Source organism: Pinus tabuliformis, chromosome 9 (genome assembly GCF_031772625.1).
Source record: "Pinus tabuliformis cultivar Carrire ecotype Pingquan chromosome 9, CPIR1, whole genome shotgun sequence".
NCBI lineage: Eukaryota > Viridiplantae > Streptophyta > Pinopsida > Pinales > Pinaceae > Pinus > Pinus tabuliformis.
Genome location: NC_142307.1, coordinates 1,950,713,380 through 1,950,724,588, shown reverse-complemented (window position 1 = coordinate 1,950,724,588; position 11,209 = coordinate 1,950,713,380). Strand labels below are relative to the sequence as shown.

The 11,209-nt window shown below is 33.8% G+C and overlaps 1 long non-coding RNA gene across 1 annotated transcript; it reads left to right on the top strand.

Annotated features, from left to right (window-relative positions):
* Positions 1–10,245: 10,245 nt before the first annotated feature.
* On the top strand, positions 10,246–10,804 carry LOC149156782 (uncharacterized). Its single transcript, XR_016263630.1, has 2 exons — positions 10,246–10,371; positions 10,614–10,804. It is a non-coding gene; the product is annotated as an uncharacterized LOC149156782 (long non-coding RNA).
* The last annotated feature ends 405 nt before the right edge of the window (positions 10,805–11,209 follow it).

The following is an 11,209-nucleotide window of genomic DNA, read 5'->3' as shown; positions in this document are numbered from 1 at the left end:
TGAGAAAAGGCAAGTTTAAATAGTGTAGAGGTGGCAAACTTTACAAAGCACTCCACCTTGGTGCATTTGTTAGGGCAGAGAGGATGAGGTGGGGAGGTCGAGGGTTCCAACCCCGCCGAACCCCCACCTGTGGAAATTTGTTTTAACCGTGTATTAAATTTGGAGGGGTTTGTTGTTACCACTGGCATTTGTTTTAACTACCAAAAATTTAGTTAAACCATTGACTATTAATATAATCTGCTTTTTGGGTGGAGAGTTGAGACTGCCCAGTGGGGGCCAGTCACGTGGGCCGGAAAGGTTCAAGCCCCACTGGTCTTGGATTTTGGTTGCTATTTGGTTGGTAGGGTTCGCACCATGTGGCTGACCCAACCTTCATATGCCATATATAATATGCAGAGTAGGGGTGGTGGGGGTGGCAGGCCACCCCCCCCATAATTATATTTTTTGGGTTTTTACATAACCAACCCATTTTGTCTAATTTTTCCGACTTTATGGGTTCATAGACAAATTAACCACCCTACAATTTTTCTCGTTCTCGGGAGCCAGATTTCGTGCATTGGCTCTCAGTCAATTTGTAGCATCCTTAAGCCTGCCACTTGTCCACTTTGACAAAAACTTTGACCAACCATATCTTGACCATACAAACTCGAATCTGAGTGTCGTTTGCACCTTTGGAATCAGGGAACGAGCACTACGACTTGGTCATGGTTTCTCTTCCATCTGAAGACTTTTGTTTTTGAGCTATTTTCAAGGTCACTTGTATTTATGGATCCTCCCAGACCAGTACCACTACACGTCACTGTATTGAACTTCTCATGAATGAATAAGCATCAGGGCTCATATGTATCCAATCATACATCATGCTACTTCCATGTTCCAAACTACTCACAATGTTGCAACCCTATGGCACTGTTATCAATTGATGGCATAAAAGCAGGTGCCTCATTTCATCCCTATGGCCTGCTACCAATTCTCTCAAACTATGCCCTCGAAGAGCTACCAACATACGTGTAAACACTACTGCTCAGCTGGTCAAACCCTGCTATCCATCCTTACATCAATATGTTGTACAACTAGATGATATTTCCTTCAAAACCTACGTCCCTTGAAGAAAAGTGCAGGGCTAATTTAGACCAACAATAGAAGCCCTAAAGGGATTCGAGAATCTTAGTCAACAATCACAGGTGAAACCAAACATACAAACCCAAAGTGATGTCTAAACATTTCACTCTCTTGCCTTAGTTGACCAAGAGTTTCAGAGCACATAAGATCAAATGTAATGAGAATTTTTGTATGCTTGAGAGGTGTTTTGGATCTTTCTTTTATAGGCATTTATGTGGACTAAAGAGGGAATTCATGTAAACTTTGGAGGAGGAATTTTAAGAAATGTAAGAATTTAATTGTTGCAACTTATTTAATTTGCATTATATATCAACTTGGACCCTAAGCAAAACCCATGTACCCTTTATAATTAGGAATTAAGTTAGTCAAGGGTTAAATTGTCCACTCAATAGAATAAATAACCTTTAATAAACTTATTTAACTATTTGTTTTAAGGATTATGCCTAGAAATATTTTTAATTCTACTACAATTTGAAATCAATGATTGGCTTAGTGTATATGGTCCTACTTGGTTGTGAAGTCAATGATTAACTTATTGTCTTTGGTTCTTCAAGTTATTCAACTTATACATTATGAGATTGCAACGAGAATCATTGTCATATATTAATAACTATAGGAGGAATAACTATAAGGTGTCATGTCACAACCCTTTGGGGTTTTAGCCCACAAAGTTGGGTCTTCAACTTCAAATGTGAATATTTCTCAAAACAGGAGGAACAACAAGGCGTACCACATATAAAAAATCTCTCTTCGAAGAGAATCTAATGACCTAAATCTCGAACCTAAACTCAATGATTTGATATTTCAAAAACCCTAGACAAAGTTGGGGTACAACTTCAGTTCAGGGAACCCAAAACCTAGGACTTGGGTTTTCAACCATCCAACAGTGGAGCTGCCAAATTGATGTAATATGACAATTACTAGGAAGCATTCATTAACCATTTGACATCAATAACTAATGTTTTTAGTCAAAGTCAAACCTGGTCAACTCTAGGGGTTGACATCAATGACAAGACCATCCTACAATACCCCCCTTTGTCATTGATGGAAACACACATACTTATTTTGTGAGTACAACTCCCCCTGACATCATGCTTCATCTTCTCCTCATGATTTCAATCTTCTTCTCAGGTTTTTCTCTCCCCCTTTGACATCAATGGCAAAGGGTGACTCCCCCTAACAATCTGCCTACTTCTTGTGGATATGTTATCTACCTATGCTCTCCTCAATGAGAAGCCTCCTTCTGACACTATAAATCTCTTTGGAACTATAATCCTTTAACTGTTCTGCTCCCCCTAAACCTGTTATACATTTGGCACAATTGTCTTGTAGCTACTATCTTGTCCATGTTGTCTATTTGTCAATGGTAGACCTATACCCCATACTACTAAATGGATTCCCCATATTCAAAATTCAAGGAGTCGTTGAGCCAGATTGTTCAAAATAGTTTGTGACCCAATGGGCCATCTTTACTAGTGTCATTATTTGAAGCAACTGCTAATTCCTCATAACCTTTTGCTTTTACGAACCCTGAAATAATAACTGTTGATACCTTCTTATCTGCTTGATCTTCTTTTTGTGTCTATTTCCTTTTCCAGTTCTTCCTGCAATCTCAAGACATGTGCCCATAGTTATGACACTTGAAGCATTCAATGTTGTCCATAGCGATTCCATTTAATATCTACAATCACGATCTATATGGTCATAGTTATGGCATTTGAAACATTCAATTCCTAAGCCATCTGGCACAAATTCTCTACTAACAAATACATCATGAAACCTGTCTCGCCATCTTGCAAACTTTCTTTGCGGATGATAATGGTACCTTCCAAATACTTCACAATCCCTAACCATATGTCCATTGTTAGTACATAAAAAACAGTAACCATTAAATGAACGTGTATACCTGGATGATTCATTCGAAGGTGGTGGTCCTTGATAATTGTACCTATCAACATCTTTACAATCCCTAGCCATATTTCCAAAGATAGGACATGAAAAAAAATAACCATTAGATGGATGAACGTACCTGGATGATTTTCTATACTCATTCTTCTTCGGAGGTGGTCGCATAGTCTTTTGTTATTCTTTTTCCTTGAGTGTTATGGTATCATTTTTCAGAGTTACAACATTCTTCTTTGGTTCAGTCTTCCTCTTAATCCCACTGTGCAAATATGTGGAGCTTGTACCTCCATAAATTGGAGCCTTACTTGTTCTTTTTGCCAATTCTTTATCTGTCCCATCCATAACCTGTCAATGGTCCTTTTCTTTGAGCTTGTTGATCTCATTAAGCACTGCATCATGTTCTTCTTTCTTTTGAGTAAGATCTTCTTGAAACCATATTTTCAAGAACTCCCTCCTTTTTTCTGCCTCTTTAACCTGTAGCTTGAGAAGAGTGGTCTTCTCTACTTCTCTATTGAGAACCTGTATCTATTCCTTATGCTTCTCATTTTCAATCCTGAACCTGCTTATTTCTGTTGAAGATGTTTCTAATTCCTTTTGCTTCTCGTCAACTACAAAAATGTACCTTTGATTATATTCCTTTAATTGGTTTGCCAATACTTTCTTTTCCATTTCTGCTTCCTGTACTTGTTTCTTAAGCCTATTAATATCTGTCATGGTTACGTCAAATTCTTGTTGCTTTTGATTGAATTCAAATTTTTTGTCTTCTTCCAGCTACACTCTAAGACTGTTGATAATTTCATTTTTTTTATTTTTTTTTATTTTTTGTTTATTTATTTATTTATTTTTTTCCAGATTGTATGCTTCTGTGATTCATGATATAATGCTCAGATCTTCAGGAGAAATCACATAGATAAAAAAGATAACATGGAATTTATCGTTGCATTTCTAGGATTTATATATTTTTGGTCTGTTGATCTTTCTCCTCATCGTGGTCCTAATGATGAACCTAGATCTAGGTTCGAAACGCGTCGACCCTTTGTTATCTATGTGATTTCTCCTTAATATTTGAGCATTAATTTCATTTTTCTTATTGATTTCTTCAACACATTCTTTTGTTGTTTCCAATTTTTCTTCTAGAAAATTTTCCTTTTCCCTTTGAATTTTAAGTTCTTTATTAACTCTGACCACTTGATTTTGAAATTTGGTCTTACTCATTTTTTCAACTTCTTCACTATCATCATTAGGATCCACATGATTTTCAAGATCCATCACTTGATCTACATGCTTCTTTGAGTAGATATTATGAAGCATTTCCCAAAGAATTTTGGTTATTGAACATTGAACAATTTTTGCTTTTACGGAATTTGGCAGAACATTAAGAATGACATTCATGAATTTTGAATTGCACCTTTTAGCTTAGTTAGTAGACATGTATCTAGAAACAACTGATTTCCATACATTATGAGCTTGAAAATGGATTGCCATTCTCGATTCCCATATCCAGTAATTATCTTCATTAAATTCGGGAGTTGGTGCACCATACTGATTTTCTTTAGATGTTATTGTACCTGTACCTTCTCTTGCATCCTTGGAATTATTGGCAACTTGCTTCTTTGAATTTCCCATCTCTATGCTATGATATCTGCCTTCTAGCGGTTAATTTGTTACTAAAGGAACCATGCTCTGAAACCAATTGTTGGAAATACTTGGGGGCGGGGGGGTGGGGTGGTAGTGAATCAATATTTCTTAGCAATTAACACTTTTTAATCCTTTTCCAAGCATCAGTTAATCTTCAGTTATTATTATTGTTCTTCTTTAGATAATCATAAAAAAATATCCACAGTAGACTACACCATACAACAATACAAAAAGACAAAACAATGGACATAAATATTTTTAGTTGGAAAACCCCCTCTAAGTCAAAAACCACCAAACACTTCTTTAGTAATTGTCTTCTCCCTGTTAAAATTAAATTGATTATATCAATATTTCAGCCGCAATGGAGGGAGGCGTCAACCCCCTAATTTACATTCCACAACCTGTAAGATGATACTAAAAACTAATACCCTGCTGCAATCGGAAGGACGCCCCAATGCCTTGTAAGTCAAGCCACAACCAGACGAGTTCCCTAACACTTTGTTTACTAGGTATTGTCGAAAGGGATGCTTCGTCACCTTGAATTTTATTAGCCCAAACTTAAAGGACACCACAACACCATGTGTAGGTTATGACGTTCCCTAGCACCAACCTGCCAACCTGAAGTTTTCTCAGGCCACAACCTAAAGGTGACTCCAATCACCTTCCTTGCACCATCCTACCACCCTGAAGAGTCAGCAGACCATATTTCATAAATTTTCAAACTGGATCCCCTATGCTCTGAATCAATATAGTAAATTTGTAAATAATATATTATATATCTTTCAAATCTTGGTAGCCATTGACCACTACACAATTAAACTGATCACTGCACAATGTTGCACATCAAAGTCATTGCTCAACTACACATCATTGTCACTGCTCGCAAAGGTCACTATACATCATAACTAAACCACTGCACTTCTCATCATCAAGGGCTCACAAAACTGAATACCACTGCATGTCACTATACTGAACTTCTCATGAATGAATAAGAATTAAGGATCATATGCAAACAATCATACATCACGTTGCTTCCTTGTTCCAAACTTCTCACAATGATGCAACCATCTGGCACTATTATCAAATGATGGCACAAACAAAAGTGGCTCAGGTAATCCCTATGACCTACCAATTCTCTCAAACTATGCTCTTAGAGAACTACCAACATACGTGTAAACATTGTTGCTCAATTGGTCAAACCCTGTTATCCATCCTTACATCAATATGCTTTACAACTAGATAATATTACCTTCAAAAATTGCTTCCCTTGAAGAAAAGTGCAGGGATAATTTTGACCAACAATAGAAGCCCTAAAGGGAGCCAAGAATCTTAGTAAAAAATTGCAGGAGAAACCAGAGTTCCAAACCCAAAGTGATGTCTAAACATTTTGTTTTCTTACCTCAGTTGATTGAGAGTTTTAGAGCACATAAGATCAAATGTAATGAGAATTTTTATATGTTTGAGAGGTGTTTTTTATATTCCTTTTATAGGAATATGTGTGGACTAAAGAGGGGCTTCATGTAAATGTTGGAGGAGTCCTTTTAGGAAATGTAAGCATTTAATTATTGTAACTTATTTAATTTGCATTATATATCAACTTAGACACTAAGCAAAGCCCATGTACCCTTTATAATTAGGAATTAAGTTAGTCAAGGGTTGATTTGTCCACTCAATAAAATAAATAACTCTTAATAACCTTATTAAAAATATTTGTTTTAAGGATTATAATGCATATAAATATTTTTAATTCTACTAGAATTTGAAATCAATGATTGGCTTAGTGTATATGGTTCTACTTGGTTGTGAAGTCAATGCTTGGTTTATTGTCTTTAGTTCTTGAAGCTATTCAACTTACATGCAATAATTTTGCAACAATAATCATTGTAATATATTGATAACCATAGGAGAATTAATAATAAACTCCCATGTCACAACCATTTGTGGTTTTAGCCCACAAAGCTGGATATTCAAATTCAAATGTGAATATTTCCCAAACTAGGAGGAACTATGGGGCGTACCACATATCAACATAAACATATCTTCAAGGAGAAACTAATTACCTAGATCTCCAATCCAAACTCAATGGTTTGATCTTTAAAAATCCTCATCAAAGTAAAAGTACATCCTTAGTCCAGGGAACCCAAACCCTAGGACTTGGGTTTTCAACCATCCAACAGTGGAGCTACCAACTTGATGTAATTCGACAATTACTAGGAAGCGTTCATTAACAATTTGACATCATAACTCGTGTCTTTAGTCATATTCAAACCTAGTCAGCTCGAGGGGTTGACATCAATTTCAACACCATCCAACATCATGGTGCATATATATTACATTATTCTATATTTTGACTTTTTAAAGTATATTTTTTGGTCATTTTTTCAAAGTATATTTCAACTAAACCAAGCATTGCAGATTTTTTATACGACTGTTTCATTCAATTCCACGCTTGGAATAACTTTTTTAAAGATGTCACACTTAGAATAAATGATAAAGAGAATATGCACATTGTTATGAGATCTTAAGATTTTTCTTTCTGAATTTATTTCTAACACATATTTCTATACTCTTCATTCAAAGGAATTGCACGAATTTTGCAGGGTTTACCAGTGCACTCAGTCATGTATGACAATTCCACATAATATTGTTTTCTATGTCAAAAGGCATTTATTTCTTATGCACAAACTTCAACCTCAAGTTTCTGTTGGAGTTCTTGGATTTGTGTCTTAACAGACTATTATGCTAACATTTCTTCAAACTTTATGTTAGCCTTCTTATTTTTAACATCTTATAGCCTATTTTCGACTTTTACCAAATCTTCCATCACCTGCACCACTGTAGATATTCTTGGTGAAGAAACAAAATTATGGAAGAGTGATATTGAGAGGTTGGTTATTGTTTGTAGGAATCGTTATGAAATACCATGCTTTTCCAATTTTCAATCTAACAAACCCATGTGGCTCTACGACTGTTAAGAATGGTGTCCCCAATATGCAGTCAATAGGGATATTTGACACTACAAAATTCATATTTATTTAATAATCCTTAAAGCAGAGGGTTTCTTGTCGCACCTCATATTGTAGATTCAACTGTTTATCCCCGATTCCAATAAATTATTTGTTTTAATTCTTCCAATACCTAGTAGGTATTTCCTTTTTGTTCAAAACATTTATGTCAGAGCCACTATCAATTAATGTTTTAAGAAAAAACTTCTTCCCTTGAATGACAAGATTAATCATAACATGAAATTGTTGGTGTTGGATGGTGAGAACTCTCATAGAGTTTAAACTTGATAAATCATTAGCCTCATATATTTCAATATTTGGATTCTTGGCTGAGTAGAGAGATCCCATTTCAAAATATTTAGCAGTTAAGACCTCTTCAACTTTCTTTCCCTTTCCTATCTCTACAATTTTCTTCTTCAATTCCACAATTTCCTTTTACAACAAATTGATTTCATTGCCTAGATCACTTAAAGTGAGCATCTTAGGTTTTTTCTCTTCTGTTATGTCTGATAAAAGATCTAATATTTCGTTCAAAAGAGGCATCTACAAACAAAGGTTTGCTATCATCTGGCTTACCTGAACTTGAAGAAGTGTCAGGGTGTGATTTTAGCATTGTCTTCAGGAAGGTATCCATAAGATTTTGCTTCATTTCTCCTTCAGGTAGAGCTTTAATTCCTGCTAGAAGCTTTGCCTCATTATCTCAGCTTTAGAGGCCATAAGGACTTTTAGCTTTCGAGGAGCTTCTACTTCTTCATCATCTATAGATTCTGTAGAATAAAATTCTGTATATTCATTGTTACAATTATAAAAATTAGGATCCTCGCAATCACATTCAATAAATAGAACTACTTGTCTAGGATCAGAGGAAAATTCTAAACTAAAACTTGATGTTTCAGTATTATCTTCACAACACCCACGGTTTAAAATATGAACTTCTTCTTTAACTGGAAATGGTGCATTCAGACAATTATTTGTATTATGGTGGGGTGATTGGGATCTGTTTCATTTGCAATGAATTAGTTGTGATGATTGTGGTTGTGTTTGTTGTGCTTTCTGAACTTTTTCTTAGGATTTCTTTCCTTTGTGTTTTTTGGATTCTTCCCCTTAGGGACAACTTTGGAGGGAGTGGATTTCATTTGTCATATTTACAATTGGTTTTTTTAGGGTTCATGAGTTTCACCCTTCTCATATTTATATTTATATTTATTATATTTCTTTAATTTAATATTTAATATTTCTTTATATATTATTAATTTATACAAGTTTGTAAAAATGTCTTTGATTTTAAATAATTTTAATATAAAAGAAATGAAATTTAATATTAGGTTTATATATTAAGTTGATATCAACCACATTTATTAATGTGGTTGTGCTAGTTTCATTAAAAAAAATTGAGGTAAAAAATGGGTCTTAAAAAACAAAAATGTACAACAAAAATCAAGTTTATAAAAACCAACAGGATTTGATATGATGATGTCAACCATGGGTGACGATTCACCATTTTTCGAGCAAAAGGTTAAAAGATTACCAAAAAAAACTATTTTTTCAACTTGTATTTTAAACATATATCCCTACGATTTTACTCAAAGTTCAAGTGGGGGTACTCGTTGAATGCAAAACTTAAATTTTGCATCTAAGGAGTACTCACGTTGCATACTTTCGATGAACCCTATTACACAAAAAATGTGAAACACAGGAAAAAAGAACATTATTGCAATTACATTTTTTCATGTATGTCACATTTTTGTAATATATTTCACATTTTTCGTGTAGTAAAAGGTCCATCGAAAATATGCAACATGGATACTCATTGGCAAAGTCACATGGTTCAAATTCAAATTCAAGTTTGATAACGATTAAATTTGATTCAAATTCAATTTTTTTAATAAAGTTCACCATTAAATTCAAATATATAATTTTAAATAAATTATAATATAAAATAATAAACCATATATACTTAAATATTTATTTATTTATATAAATTAAATAAAATTTATTTTCGAAGTACATAATTTTTTTAATAAACTTTACCAATACTACAAATATGAATTTCAATTTTAACTGTATAACATAAGTTATATGATATGTTAAAAGTATACGAATTTATTATATTTGATATTTATGCTCGAGAAAGATGAGCCCATCAAACACCTAGAGCCATTATGTTAAGTTATATAAATACAATTATTTTTAAATTATACAATTTAATTCGTACACACTTTACGAATAATAAAGATAATGAATTTTAACTACACAACGCAAAGGTATATGTACGTTAAAAGTTTAAACTATATAAATTTATTTTATATGATATTTGTATAGATAACCAATTGAAAACGTGGAGCCATCATGCCCAAGTGTAAAACCAATCTAACAAATGTTTAAAAAACTAACATATGCTAAGCTTTTATTTTCGAAAATTTCAACCTCTCTTTATCTTCTATTGATGATGCATTGAGAAATGAATGAAATGAAATGAATGATTTTAATGGTTTCAACGATGTTGAGCAGCTTAAGGGACCAAGAAAATAATAACCTTAATTCATCTTATATTTTTTTCGATGTCGGATTTTCTGCCGAGCGGAGCATGGTGAAAGAAGTGCAGGGGCTTCTCTGGTTTTTTTTTGTTGTGAATATGGCTAGTGATCCTCATTCTGTTACTGTTGAAGGCGATACGGCGGAAGTTGTTCGTCTGCGACAGGTATATACTGATACTAAGCAAGAAATGGAAAAAACGGAGCATCGTAGGTCAATGGAATGGCGTCATCTATTTGGAAATTATCCTGGTTTTTTTGGCACTCTGTGGCGGTTGATTGTGTCTGTGTTGGTGAGTTATGTATATGGTTGTTTGATGGAATATGTGGGTGGAGTCATATTTAGGGATAAATATAACGATTCGTTGCTGTGTTGTTTGTATTCTTATAATTGTTCAGGATGTTGCAGGTTGTGTGTTCTGTATGTTGTTGCAGGAATGTTTACTTGGTCGGTGGTATCGATTATGTTTTTTCGCCTTATACGTTATCATGAGTATCGTCCTCATCAAGAAATATTTGCAGAGAAAACTGTGTAAAGACACTCTGCTATGGCGAATTTAAATTTTTGGCCGTTGTTTAACCATTATATATTTTTGAGTATCTGGTTGGAATCTTGTCAAATGTTTGTGGTCTATAGTTTAAATCAGTTTTTACTTCAAAAAATTTTGGGATATTTGAATTGTGGAAAATTCACAATTTAAATTTGTAATTCCAGTAAATCCATGTTGAATTTTAAATAAATTACATTAAAAAGAAACATGTTAGAAAACCCAAAACATATAACAAATAAACTAGTGCTAAAAATAAGTAAATCCATGCTGAATTCTAAATAAATTACATTTAAAAAAAACATATTAGAAAACCGCAAAACATATAACAGATATACTTGTGCTAAAAATAATTGTTTGCATGTGTGTTCTGTGATTTTTCAGGTGTTGATTAAAACAAAGCAGAGTGCCTCTCTACCATTTTCTCTGCAATTACAAAATTACGTCAATATTGTAT